Raw genomic sequence first — 14,905 nt, 5'->3', positions numbered from 1 at the left:
TAATATTTTAACATATTATTCCTTTGTATGGCCAGATATTATTAAGACATTGCATTATTAAGTTTGCATTTGTTTGATTTGATATGCAATTGTTTGTTTTTTGTTTGTAATGTTGTTGTTTTTATATTTTGAATTGTCAGAGTTCAGCAATACAACAATTATAGAGGCCAGGATAAAACACTGGTAATACTCTGGGGGAATTTGAGTTCATATAGAATTTTCTAATAAATAGAAAACCGTCTTTTTACTTATTGAGAACACTGTTCTGCAAAACTGAATGAGAGACTGATTAGATTATCTAATTTGTAAGGCTTTTAGAGCGATTGTGATTCCTGTTTCCATGGTAATAGAGTGAAACAGTTGGTTCCGGGAGTAAAATCTCCACTCATTTCCTCTACATGGAAATAGATTTTTAACAATAATTTACAGACTGTCAAAGAAAAGCCCGCCGTGAGCTCTGAGGTTTTTATATGCTGATGATATATGCTTTTGTTGAAGCCATCAGTTTGCATTATATCAACTTATTTTTACAATCTTTGTGTTTAACTGCTAAACTCGCGGGGTAAAAACTTCATTTCCCATGATGCTGTGGAGAAAATTTAATCAGTGAGAAAGTCGCAGCAAGGAAATCACGCCAAAAAAGTCAGCAGGGAACCTTTATTCCCATGAAATGTCACTGTGAATGTGACTCCATGCTTACGAAACATTAACTTTAAAATATATTGGTAGATCAACAACCTAATTATGATCTTTTTATTTTAATTACAATTCTGACAATACTTCTTTGCATCGAACCAACGTGTAATGTTCTGCTTCTCAAATCTGGTTGGTTTGGTCTGTGCCTAAGGTTGCTTGTCAAATGAAAAGCTGCATCCTACAAAAGCTGCGTATCTCAGCTGCCACCTCATCAAATGTCGCTGAAGGCCGTCTCAGTTGGAAGACAGCCTTTGTTTCGCGTCCTTCATTCAGCTGAATTTGAAGGATGCATGGGATGTATTCTTCGTGACCTTCAATCACCCACAACACACTCCAATTAATGACAATGCACAGGAGAAAAAAGCTAAGTCTGAATTTATTATGAAATGTATGACAAAAATTATGTTTTCAGACATGAAAGCATACGTGTTATCTTTTGTTATGGTGCAATTTACTCACTTACAATAAACTGCCATTAATGTAAGCCACTAGGAGACTGTAGACAGCTTGTATTTCCGTGCTGTGATGGTGAGGGTGGGAACATATGTGACACAGCCACACGCATTTACTAGATATCTCATTCTAGCGTTTAATGCTGATGAGAACACTAGCATGCAAGACTATTTTGATAGTCCACTTTAGGCATTCTACTAACAGTAAGTCACTTTGCAACCACATGTCAACTAGCAGTCATTAGAGTATTAGTACACTATCTCCTAACACTTTATTTTGATGGGTCCACAACATACTATGAGAAACTTTGCTAGTATATGTTAACTTATTACACTTTATCTTGATAGTCCACTTTAGACATTCAACTACCTATTACTGAACTTGACTACATGTCAAATTTAGGGTTGGTAGAATAAGTTGAAATATACTTGCAAAGGTTGTTGTATGTTATGGACCCATCAAAATAAAGTGTAAGAAAGACTATTGTACTCTATAGTGACTTCTCTGATTGGAGGGTGCATCTCTTTGGATTATGGGTAGTGTAGTTCTTTACCGGGAACTTAGCAATTACAAAATGAGGTTAAAACAGCACTATGACACTAACACTAAACTTCAGAGATCATATGTATGTCTAGAAAGATTTATAGACTTTCAGAGAAAAAGGTGCACTGGGAGCAGTATCGTTTAAAAAAGCTAATAACATGTACCATGTTTAGGTACCGCACTCTCAGAAAAAAAAAAAGGTATGAACACAGTATGAACCCTTTGGGCACAGAGGTACCACCAGAATGACAGCTTTTGTAGCTTTATCTTTGAGTGTATAATATATACATTTTAGACCCACATAGAAATATTCATGTTCTGGGAGTGTTTTCAGTGGCAAGTTTTATTCTGGAAAACCCACCCTTTGCTTGAAGTCAAGCTCCAGCTTCATTAAATAACTCCAAAAAAGCTTGCTTTAAAAAAGTTTGACTTTATTTCTGTCGAACATTTCCAAAAGTTTTTAGTTAGATATACATAGGGTTTAATATTTATATTTTATTGAAAAAAATAGTCACTGTTGTTATCATTAGTTTTGCCATAACAAGCATAGCCCAAGAAAAGCCAATGCTGATCATCATAATAATGACATTAGACCAATTTTTACAGAAATTAACTTTTAAAACTCTTTTAAACTTGATAAGACCTTTTGTACATGTATGACAATTAAGTCACCGTGATTTATAATAAGTGAAGCTAGTAATGCTGTTTTTTGAGTTATTAAAATAAAGCTGATCTTCATCAAACAAAGGTTGGGTTTTTACTTTCAACCAAAATTTGACATCTGGGCAACATTTGTGTCCACATCCAATGTCCAATGGAAAGCTTCCAGATTAAATATCTGTATTCGTACATGGAGTCTTGTTAAACCTTTGGGAGCCCATTGCTATTTTTCATGTTCTGCTCTCGCTAATGTGAATAAACCACTTGCTCTTCACTGAGCCTGTGTTGTAACAAACAGCCAGGTAGTCACTTAGCAGCCATTTTCTTTAGAAGACTCTCGCATGTTCAGTTCTCCAGGAGTAACCCGAGGTTAAGTGACATTTCTAAGAGTTCACGGCACACTCGACGCTGGAATCGAACCATCAACCTTCCGGTTACGAACCCGTATGAGTCTGATCCGCTATGCCACACTGCCCACATACACCTTCGCTCTATTCTGAGCGCTCTGACTCAAGCAGACATATGTTGTGTGAATCTTACTGTAGGTGTGAATATCGTGAGGCAACAGTCGCCCATCTTCTCCATCAGACTGACTCGGTTAAAAGCTTCTCACAGTCGGGTCTTTTGGGGCTGTCAGTGGGCCGAGACGTTCCCCGATTCTCTCAAAGAGAGACTTTAACTGTACGCCTTTCCCTACATGACTCAACGTCTTCTGTTGACACAAAGAGCTTTTTGTAGCTGAACTTCTGAGGGCTGGAGGTGTCAGAGACGTGTCACGTCTCGGCGCTGATGTGTAGATCGTTCTGCCACGGGAAGCAGCGACTGTATTAAGCGGCTCCTTCAGATTAGGATCGCGGCGAGGGTGAAAGCGCTGCCGGGAAATAATTGATACGCTGCGATTCGGCGGAGCGCTCATCTCTCAGCTCTTTAGATGGCGGGGATTCGAGTGACAAAGTCTGTGATGTAACAACGTTGCATTACGCCTCACTGAATGAGAGTCATCTATCTTTTAACGCACGTTATTTAAAAGGAAATTGCACCCTAGATCTGAAGAGTGGCCCTCGTGTAACTGCGGTAATACCGTTGCGGTAAATAGCAATCGGCGATGGAAGATTGAAACTAGAACACTAGAACCGCAAAATGCCTCTTGTATTGAGAGCTCAATCTTGGTATCGCTGGATACATTTTTAATAAGTCTGGCGCAGTTAAACTCGAGGTGAATAGCACTCATGCCAGCACTTCATTAGGAAGTACAGCGTCAAATGTGAATTCAGCAACTCACGAAAAAGACCGCTGTTTTGCTCAGTGAGATGCAATGCAAATATATGCATTGAAAGCTATTCTGATTTTCTTTATGCATGCTGTTCATGGGACTGTGCTCGTGTCGATTCAGGACGCCGGACTCTGTATTTGCAGCACGTAGAAATACATTCATCCCAACCATGATGCAAATCACCCCTTTCATGCATGCAGTGAAAACTGTCTCTCCATAATCAGACAGTTTATCGGCAGTACAGTGCTCATCTATTACAGAAGAGTTGCAGTCTCTCCAGACAGATTTCCAACCTCATGCTCAGGTGTGCTCTATGCTGTATTCAAAGCTGTGCACCATTCTCACCCAAAATCACAGTGCTTTTCATCAGGTCTGTTCCTGAATCTTATTCCGGTGGCAGATAGAATGCAAAACTGTAGTTTATTAATTTGAATTGAATTGAAAGTAGCAATAAAATATCAGTGACATTGAAATGCAAGTAGAAATACTGACATATCATATATATGGGATTCTCTGATTCATGTTTATTTTGTAAACATGTATGCATGTGTGTGTCTGTGTGTGCGTTCTCAGATGCAAGGATACATCAGTCTTATTTATTAATTTATTGGTTATTGGTTATGTGAACTTTAAGGGAACATTCCATCAGAGGTGTAAAGAGCATCTGAAAACCATACTTGAATACAGATACATTACAGTGAAATGACTCCATTACAAGTCATTAATTACAATACCATGAGTTTTGTTAATCTTACTTGATCAGTACTTATGCATTTTCATTTTATGTACTGTAACTAGTCCTCGACTCCTGACATGCCAGTGATAAACAAGAAACAGCTGATTCGCATGTTTATTTTCCAAAGTCAAGATAAAATGCAACACCTCAAAATTACAATACATTTGGTCGTTTAAGCTTGATTGTACTGTGCTCAGTGGATGTACGCATTCATAGTTTTCATAAAAACGGTCTTTAATTAAAGAGATACTATTTTTCTAACTTAATATTGATATGGGCCTAGGTATACTGGCCCAGTAATGCACAAAACAGCAAAATATCCACAAAACAATGGAAAAAAGTCATAATACAATGGAAACAAGCCACAACACAGCCAAAATTAGCCATATATGTTGTGTTGTAGCGATTTGTGCACTACTAGGCCACTGTAGTTTGGCACTGGCAGTTACACTTCAAAGGAGGACTGTGAATTTTTTCAGGACTTCATGCTGAAAGGCAGAAACTTTAGTCGGTCACAAATTGATGTTCACTGATTATTTTAAAGTTGACATATTTAAAATGGAAATGGGCGTTGAGCAGGGAATTCAGAGATGTCAAGGATAGAAGAAAGGAAAGAGACAATAGAAAGAAATCTGTGAATATTAAAGCTTTAAAATATGGATACTCTTAAAGTTAGTGAACAGACAGAAAAAAAAATACAAATGCTTAGTGATCTTTTTAAACATTCATCATATACATTTTTTGTTAGCCTATTTGTTGTTGCATGTGTTAATTTTGTTTATTTGTTGTAGCTTTTATTTCTGAATATTCTGATATTGATTTAATAATGTTTCATATCAACACAACATTTTTTTAAGAATAATGAAGTGAAAGATTAATTTTACTCATAGTCTGTTGCCTATAAGTTTTTGGAATGTTGTTTGTTGTTTTATTATATGTAACATTTATTCATGCTAAATATTATTTGAATGCTGACTATCGCAAACACAGTTTTGTAGCCAATCCGGGTTAATATAATTAATTAATCCCGGTTTGCTGTGCTCACGCAGGTTTGTTTACTCATTAAACTTGTGGCCATGAGAAAAAATATGTTGTTCCCCCAACATAAGAAGTCGTGGCGATATAAGCATGTCATTACCTCAACAAAATGATCTTGTGGCCACAGCATAATATCATGTTAATACGACCTTCGCACAAAATTAATATCTTGTGGCCATGACATATCATCACTTTCCCACAAGTTATTATGCTGTGGCCATGGCAAAACTAAGTGAACCGGCCCTCTCGGTCACTGTAGGAGTGCATGATCTCATGATTATTGGTATATACCTTGTAATTAGCATATTTCATGAACTAAAATATTACAGCTGGTTAAAAAAGTTAACAAAAAGTGAACAAAAGTACTACAGTTTTTTTTCTATATGACTTCCTTTTGTGCAATCTCTAGTCACATTTTCGAAACTCTAAACGCAATTAGCACAGCATCCGTTTGTTGTTACCATACCATTAACACAATGCATGTTGTTTTCACACAATATTTAGTCAATTAACACGTTTCTAAAATGCTTAAATTTTCTTTTTACACAAGTTTGCCCCATACCAAAAAAATAATCTTTTTTACAAAGGCATGTCAGAAATGAAGAACTAATGTTCCAAACCTAAAATATAGTATAAAGCGTCTAGTCCCACGACAACAGCTCAAGAGTATTGAAAAATATCTCTATATAAAATATTGTAACTGCTAAGTATTTTTAAGTAACAAAATCACTGAAATATTTAGAAATAGTTTATTCCTGTCCGGTTGATGGAACTGTCAGGTGTTGAAGCTCTTTTCATGAACAACATAGAGTAAAAAATACATTTTTGAGGATGCAGAACAACTCCGAGATAGAGAGAGAGAAGATAATGCCTGGAAGATGGGGATGAGCAGTTGTAGGAGGGAGAGAATAGTTGGATCAAGAAAAGGAAGAAGAAGAATAAGGGAACGAATAAGAGCCCATATCCGACCCCATCCACCGGAAAGCAATTTCAATCAAGCTTCCAGTTGAATTTTTCCATAAAGCAAAAAAAATTCTATCATTCTATAAAGTAATGACTCATTCAGTTTTAGATACTGCAGTATTTTGCCAAGAGTGAACACATTCAACGCTGTAAAATGTGATTCAGCTGAAGTTAAGCTGAAAACTAAATTACAAAAAAAAAAAATTAATTTCATTTGTATTGTTTCATATTATATGCAGGTAGAACTGAAACATGACAAGTGGTTTTTGTAAAGAATTTCGTCAGTCTGTGCGCTATGATTGACTATATGTTTCTGTTGGATAGAAAACTAGTGCTAAGGCTTTGACCGAATGACTCAATTTTGACTCGGGTTTGCTGTGTTTTATTTGGCTGATTGTGCGATGTTGGCGTGTTGCTGTGTTAAGAGTTTAGAAAAGGACTTTAGGTATTGGTAAAAGCCTATTAGCAATTGAAAAAAAAAAAAAGTCAATACAAAAATGAATCTAGGTTTACACATTTAACAAAAACTGGCACACTTTACCTGCATTTACCCTAAATCGTGGTCAGCATGGCATCCTCCTAAACGTCTACAAACAATGAAGTCTCAGTTAAACCCAAATACTCAAATAGTAAAAAAGCTAATATTGCAGCCATATGTACATAAAATATGAAATATTCGCAACTACATAATGCATTTGCCTAAATGTTTGGGGCGAGTAAAGGCAACGATCTTCAATACACTTATTTTGTAGCAGAAATAAACTGCTGCAAAAAAAATTAAACAAACGGGTTACACGCAAAATGTACGGAGTAATTACTTTACTCATCATAAATGTATTTGAGTAAAGAGTACATATGCATACTCAAAAATGCAGTAAAAGTTGCTAACGTCCTCAGTAAAACTGCAAAGCAGTCGAAAAGACACAGTAACTATGATATCTACTCAATGCTTTACACCACTGCATTCCATGTAACTTTGCAAACATTACGGAAATTTTACTTTTCGATGTTTACTGAATGTTCTGAAACAAGTAATATCATTTAGAAAGCGTCGTGATTATCCAAATTTAAAAATCCGGCAGGGAAAACATACTTCATAGTTCACTTTATTTTGACGGTCTGTTGACAAGAAGTACCTTTGCACCTACAAGTCAACTTCCATTAGAGTTAGTTCACATGTAGGCGCGAATGTACTTATTGTCAACAGACCGTTCATAAGAACCGCCACAATAAAGTATTACAGAATGCTCTATTCATCTTAAAATATCATTTCCCTATCTGAAGTTCTGAGATGGTTCACTGTTAGCTGAGAAGTCTGAGAGACACTTTTATAGACAAACCTCTCTAAATGAGAACACAAGCGTGATGACTTTTAAAGAGTGCTGCAGCTGAAGCAGCATGTGTCCAATAACCCGACTCTCAGTCACGTCATGATGAATGTACACAGCGCAGGATCTCCGACACTAGCTCGTGTCCCTCTGAGGGGTGATTAGAATATCGTATGAGAGCTGATAGTTCATTAACACAAGCAGAGATTTCAGCAGGGACCGGTAAGCAAACAAAATGAAGAACAACAGGAGCACAAGCCACGCTGTGCGTAGCGCAGAAATAGAGGAAAACATGCGATACCTCCGTATTGCGAGTGCTTGTGCATGCTCTTTATCAATAGCCACCGCGCACGTGCAGCCTTACGTGACCGTAAATGACCGTTTGACTCTGATGTAGATGGAGGTTAAATGTTCTGCATCTGGTCGCCGTCGTTCGGAAACAAATGGTTAGGAAATTCAAAACCCGAAGAGAGTCGTGTTAGTTGGTAACTACAGAGTACAGAACGAAGAGAATACACAAGAACCATCAGCAAAGTCACAATGGGCCTCGTTCATGAAAACCAGCATAAGAAATGTCTGTGTTAATCATTTGTGTAACCTTTCTTATGTAAATGAAACCGAACGCTCCAATTTACGTAAGAATGGTTGCTGGAATGATTTACGCACAATTCAGTTCCGCTTGTGTTTCATGAATGAGACCCATTAACCGAATGAATGTTGAATGCGGGCAAGAACACTTTTTTGTGAAATGTTTTAGCTGGTCATTCATTAAACGCTTTTTTTAAGAATTACATTTATTCTTTTTTTATGTTACCGTTGGTTTCAGAGTGTTCAGGCAACATATATTATAAATCAATTGTAAAGATTTTTTTGTATCGTTGTTCCACCATTGCTTTTAAATGTATCTTTTTGATTCTTTCAAAAAAAGTGAGTTTGTTTTACAAAAGCTGCTTCATCTTTGTAAAATATGAAAAACTGAAACAGTGTATGTTTTAATCCATTGTCTTATAATTTATCTTCACCCCTAAATTTATGATCAGAAAAGATTTATGCGTCGCTCTGTCATAGGCATATAGTGAGTCATCATTTTGACGTAAATCTGTTCGAAAGTGTGAAGTTAACCTCTTTATTTTAAGCTATTTGTTTTTTTAGCTGTTCAAAACTACGCTAGCAAACCACGTATCGATTAGCATCTTACAGCTATTGTTGCTGAAACTATAGCTTGAGCAGATTTCATGATGTAGTTGAATGCGGTAACATGCAGTAAAATCAATCAGTTTGACTCTTCAACAAACAGCGTTACCAGAGTCATCAATCAGTACAGTTAAGCGGCCTCTGTGGAGCATCCTCACTGTAAGATCGTGTCACGGGGCAGCGGATCACACTGAACGGGCCATCGCCCTGCACAAACACACTGATCAGAAGCTCAAAGTGTGCTCCAGCAGGTCTCATACGCCGTGATCGCTGCCCTCTACTCGTCTAAGCACAAGCGCCGCTCCTGTTCTATTATAAAAGTCATCCATCAGTACAGTAAAGCTGTCGTGAACAGCCATCAATCATCAGTCTATATGGCAGTAGGAGATGGCCATCACACTGCTGGATTCATTTAGGATGATCCAAACAATTTCTGCTGGTGACACTCATCTGGTGCCAATGATTTATCTTTCTTTGAAGGAGTTTATTCCAATAAACCTGAACCCTATGACTGACCCCCCCCCAAAAAAAAAAGGTTATAAACACTTTGACTAATTATGTGTATAACAACGTTCAACAGCATTTAGAACTATTACCAACTAACATTGGAAATAAGCAGAAATGTTTCTAATCAGCATATTAAAATGATTTCATGTGATGATGTTGAAAATTTTGGAGATGTCTTTCATGAATATGTATATAACATACAGTATATACATATAATATAATTAACCTAAATAGTTAGAATTATATATATATATATATATATATATATATATATATATATATATATATATATATATATATATATATATATATATATATATATATAAATGTAGTTCAAATTGATTGCAACAACTTACTTCAAATATAATTCAGTGTTTTTTTCTTGTTTTCTTTTTTTTTCTTTTTTTTTCAGTTCTTTAAGGCAAAAAGGCACATTCGTATTATTTCTATATGCGTGCGTGTAATTGGTGTCATTTTCTACATTGTCTTTAGCTTTAATAACCGATCTTTTATTTCTCTCACAGATCTCTCAGGAATTAGGACGCCTGCCATGTTTGGTGAAAAACTGCAATTCATGAAGACATTTTAATGGCATCCCTGAGCACTTTAATCTAAACAGTTTACCATACAAACGGCCACACACAGCACTAATCGCAGTCACATGTGGAGCGGCTTTGATGGGCTGCTATTGCGCTGTAAAGGTGATGAATACCATGACATGCCGGGTAACCTTTGTAGATGATATTGCCTTTCATTACAGCACGTGGTTGGCCGGTCTGTGATGACGCCGCTATTACTTTCCACGCTCATATTCATTCTCCAGCCCTCATCACGATTCATGACGGATGCTCCTGCTGGCAGTTTGGACATCTGTCTGTATGCTTGAAAATCAGCTGTGATGTTGCAGAGAAAAAAAAAAAAAGTGAACGGAAGGAAATAACACGGAGAGAGAATCATCTTCCCAAATCTCATTCCGTGACCTCAACTGACTGGCATTAGTCAACATGCGATGCTTTGCTTCGGAGGTTTCTGCACCGTATTAATATGTTCACACGCCATCTTCTTTTCTCAACTCTTGTTTTGTTAAAGATTTAGGTAGGCCTACTGTCAGAGCTTCTAAAAACTTCTTAGCGTGCCCCTATTATGGATTTTTGAAAATGACCTTTCATGCAGCGTGCTACGCAGTTGATGAAAACATCCTGCAAAGTTTTTAGCTTTCTGTCCGAAAATGCACCATGTAGGAAGTTACTGTCTCCCAAAAGAAAGACTCTGAATCAGTGAAACAAGTTATTTTAAAACGAATCCCAAGCCGTTTCGTGTTGATGGCAAATTGACTCATTGGCATATTGTTCACATTAGCTTGTTATCTTTTCGTGTTGATCTGAATGAAAATGCAAATTCATTCTTTGCCACTAGGTGTAGCTTTTGGAGCGGTTTCCCTGGTAACGCTGCACACAATCGGCACTGCTGCACGTATTAAAGGTATGATGAAATAAAAAAAAATAGATTTATCAGACCATTATCGTCACGCCAAGGAGGTTTTTGGAGTCGTTGAGTGAATCATTTGGGATTTGTTGAGCAAGTAAGGTGAAAAAAAATGCATATTATAAGACAATGTCAACCTGTTGTTGGAGATTCCCAAAACGCAAAACATGAACATTTATTTGAATCATAATAAACTATTGCATTTATTTAAATATTATCATTTATTTAAAATGCATTTTTATAGTGCCTACATCCACAAATAAAAATAAATGATTAAATAAATATGGGTTTTATGAATTAATTAATTACTTAACATGAACACTATCCTTGCTAACCATTTGTTAGTAAACAATCAATAGCAAAGCAAATCATTCTGGATTACTGTGTTATTGTGTCTTATACTCAGCACCCCGCCTCCTCTCTTTTACAGCAGCCGATTGCTGTCACGATTCCTGTCTACGATGATGGATTAGATTTCATAAAACAGACGCTTGCTTGTCAAAGCCACATTTTTAGCAAGCACATTGCATCACATGGCACAATAAACGCAGTATACGCATTAGTTACCATAATTGCGCAATACTCAACCGGCAATTTTTACGCGGGTTACATTTATGTAGCTAGTCAGTTAATTAATTAGTGTGCATATTATCAAATAAATGAATGAATCAATGAATTGATAAATAAATAATTAAATCAAAAAGGAAACATTAAGGTCATTCAAAGAGAATATCTCTCTCAGTCAGTCAACGTAATACACAATTTGAGATCAGCATGCAAAAAATAAATGAATTTGACTGTAATAAATGGTCCAAAGTGCCATTTTGTGCAGTATAGGAAATACCAAATCACATGGCAAAACCGGCAGGCTGCATTTAATGAAAGTTTTTCATGCAATTCAACCCAGTCTCTTTCTAGCATCCAATACTGAATATATGATGTGAAATAAATGTACAGTATGTTCAGAGCCTGGAGCCATGTCCGCATAACACAAACCAATGAGGATTTAAGTTTGGTGCTTTGCGTTCTATTCATGCCAGAGAAATAGAATATATGAAAGAAACGGAGTATTGCTCAAAGCAGTTTAGAGCAAAATCAAAAATCTGTCTTTACATCATAACATTGATCATATGTGCTGAACTTTTAATCCCGATAACACTTTATTCTGAAAATAGATCTGTGCATAAACGCATCTGTGCTTAACCTCAGAGATAAAATGGCACGAGAGTTTCTGGTAATTAGAAATGATGACGGATTGAAAACAATCTGCAAACCAAGCCTATAGCGAACTGTCATTAGTGGGCTGTCGTTGTTTTTAACACATGAAGCACACGTTCATGCTGCTGCGAGCCCGTATGTGTCAAACCGCTGGCTTATGAACGACTTCAGTAAGGCCCAAAGCGCCTTTAAATACATATGAGATCGCAACATACAGACAAATACATATCTGTGACATTATCACAGATAATTATCAGGAAAAATAAAGACAGGTGAAAATTAGCTGTGAAAATCATAGTTTTTCAAGTTTATTAAAGACATAATTTGAGACTGTTTCTTAAGCACGGAATTAAAAAAAAAAAAGAAAAAAAGAAAATTTGTTTTTGCTTCATTATGCGTTCATGAGTATCTTAGTGTGTAGATTTTTAGTATTTGACCAACTGATTAAATAGACCTGTTTAGACCTGTAGCAAGTTTATTATTCGAAACATAACATAACATTGCAAAAAAGGAAATATAATGAAAATCATTAAATGCCTTGGCTGAAATAACTATCTGAAACAACAAATAACAAACTAAAAAGGAAAAATCACTCAATGTATCAATTGATCAATCAATGAAAAATGATACAGACATACAATACTTAAAAAAAGACAACGCAACAAAATTAAGAAAACTGGAAAACAGAACCCCCTTGAATAGTGTATTAGTGACTCTAAAATAACATTGACTTAGAATCTTGATTTGTGTCCTTTGTCTTGAGAGCTCATAAAACATGATAGTGTGGTCCGGGTTTCACTTCATGGTCTCAGATAAGTCTATTTCAATCGTTCTTAAGGTGATAATCACCTCAACCAGAGATTGGCACTGCATCGTCACAATTTTTGAAATCTCATTTCCTTTGAAATACTGCTCTGGATTCATCAATTTCTCTCTTTCACTTCCTTCAAATGATTGTTGGCGGTTAATGGTTTTGGATCCTGGTCTAAGGTCCAGGTCTTATTACACTGGTCTGACTTCTAACTCTGATATAAATGCCTATATTTGCCAACTATTTTCAAGGCTAGCTGGACTTTAACTCTGTTAAATGCTCCTGTACTACATTTAATCTGTGGTTCAAAGTTTCTCATGAGCCGAACTGAACCCATACAGGACTTTTGTTGAGTAAGGTTAGATGAATGTTCAGTAGAAGCACTTAACTCCGTGGATGGCATCTGTGGCATGTTATCAATGACCACAGACTTTCTGTGGCTCATTTTAGATAGTCTAACCAACATTTTGTACAGAGATGTACTTTGAATGAAAATGTATGTGGCAAAACCATAGCAGTGGAATTAACTGTTGCACACTGTTGCAACACTAACGCTGTCTAACAATGTTACATAAAGCAGATTACAGTGGAAACCACACAAATGAAAGGAATAGTCACAGAAACATTAACATTTGCTGAAAATATAGTCGTCCTCTGCAGTGAACCTTTGAGGGGCATCTCCTTTTTTTTAACTACTCACATCTTACTGACAAATTAAATAGCATAAAATAATAACAGTGTCGAAAACTTTACATTTATTACTTATCAGTAATAATAATAAGATAATGTACAGTAGATATAAAGGGCTTCTCTAAACCTAATTACAACAGCTGTATCTAGTGATACAGTTTGTCTCTTCAATGTGATCCATATATTTTTATAGAATTGAAATAATTATGTCTGACACAGTTGCAGTCAAAATATACTAATGTGACTATATAATATGATTAAATGTCAACAAACTAAGTGTATTAGTGTCACGGTGTGGTTTGCGAGAAAAGGAGCACTCGGCGAGAATATAAAGTTTAGGACTTTAATCATTCACAAAGAAATAATACCTCGGGCAGACAGGCAGATGAACGAAACCACACCGAATATAGAAGAAGTCGGACAAACTGGACACAAACAACAGGACTTAAATACACAACGTATATACTTAATAAACGAGACACAGCTGAACACCACAAGACAATTAACTAAAAGTAGGTCACACAGGGCACACGGCCCAAGACAAAAACAACAACGAAAAGGAGTCCACGTGTGACAATTAGCAATCATAAAAAATATAAATATATTTCACTTAACATTAGGTGTCACCTAATAGGTGACAAGGATAAGGCTATGACGAATGCTAGTCCTTTCTCGGGTCTCAGATACATGACATATGAGCCTTTTATAGAGAAAACTTACTTATTCAAACAAAAAATATATATTTTTAACATTGCAAGACTTGTTTAGCTGCAGAGCAGGGTTGCCAGATTTTCACAACAAAACCTGTCCGATTGTTACTCAAAACTAGCCCAAAGCTAACCCAATAGCGTTTCAAGGGGTCCCTATTAAAAGCAGAGTCAGGTAAATTAGACGTTGTTTTGGTGGGTTTTTCCTGGTAAATATCAGGGACTAAATGTCACACTAAGTCTCTTCAACTTGTGGACATGAAAAACATCCCACGGACTCGACAACACTGCGTTCTGTGACGCTTCAGTCCATTCAGTTCATAAGGGGGTGGAGATATGAGGTTTACTGACAGTTTCAGCGGATTCAAGATTTTAGTCACGGGCTCTATTTAACACGTTTCACTGGCTAAATGTTTGAAGATAGAAAATAGATACACAGACGCATAGGGTGATTGATAGCATTGATTTATTGAATGAAATAAGCTCTATGCACATGCATGTGACCTCTGGCCATATAAGATGTAGATGAGTTCGTTTCTACATCAGGTCTGGAGGAATGTGACATTCCATCCTGTAGTAAATGGAATGTCGTCAGAATCAGAG

This window comes from Puntigrus tetrazona, chromosome 5 (genome assembly GCF_018831695.1).
Source record: "Puntigrus tetrazona isolate hp1 chromosome 5, ASM1883169v1, whole genome shotgun sequence".
In the NCBI taxonomy this organism is placed as follows: Eukaryota; Metazoa; Chordata; class Actinopteri; order Cypriniformes; family Cyprinidae; genus Puntigrus; species Puntigrus tetrazona.
Note: the sequence above shows the minus strand (reverse complement) of the source record.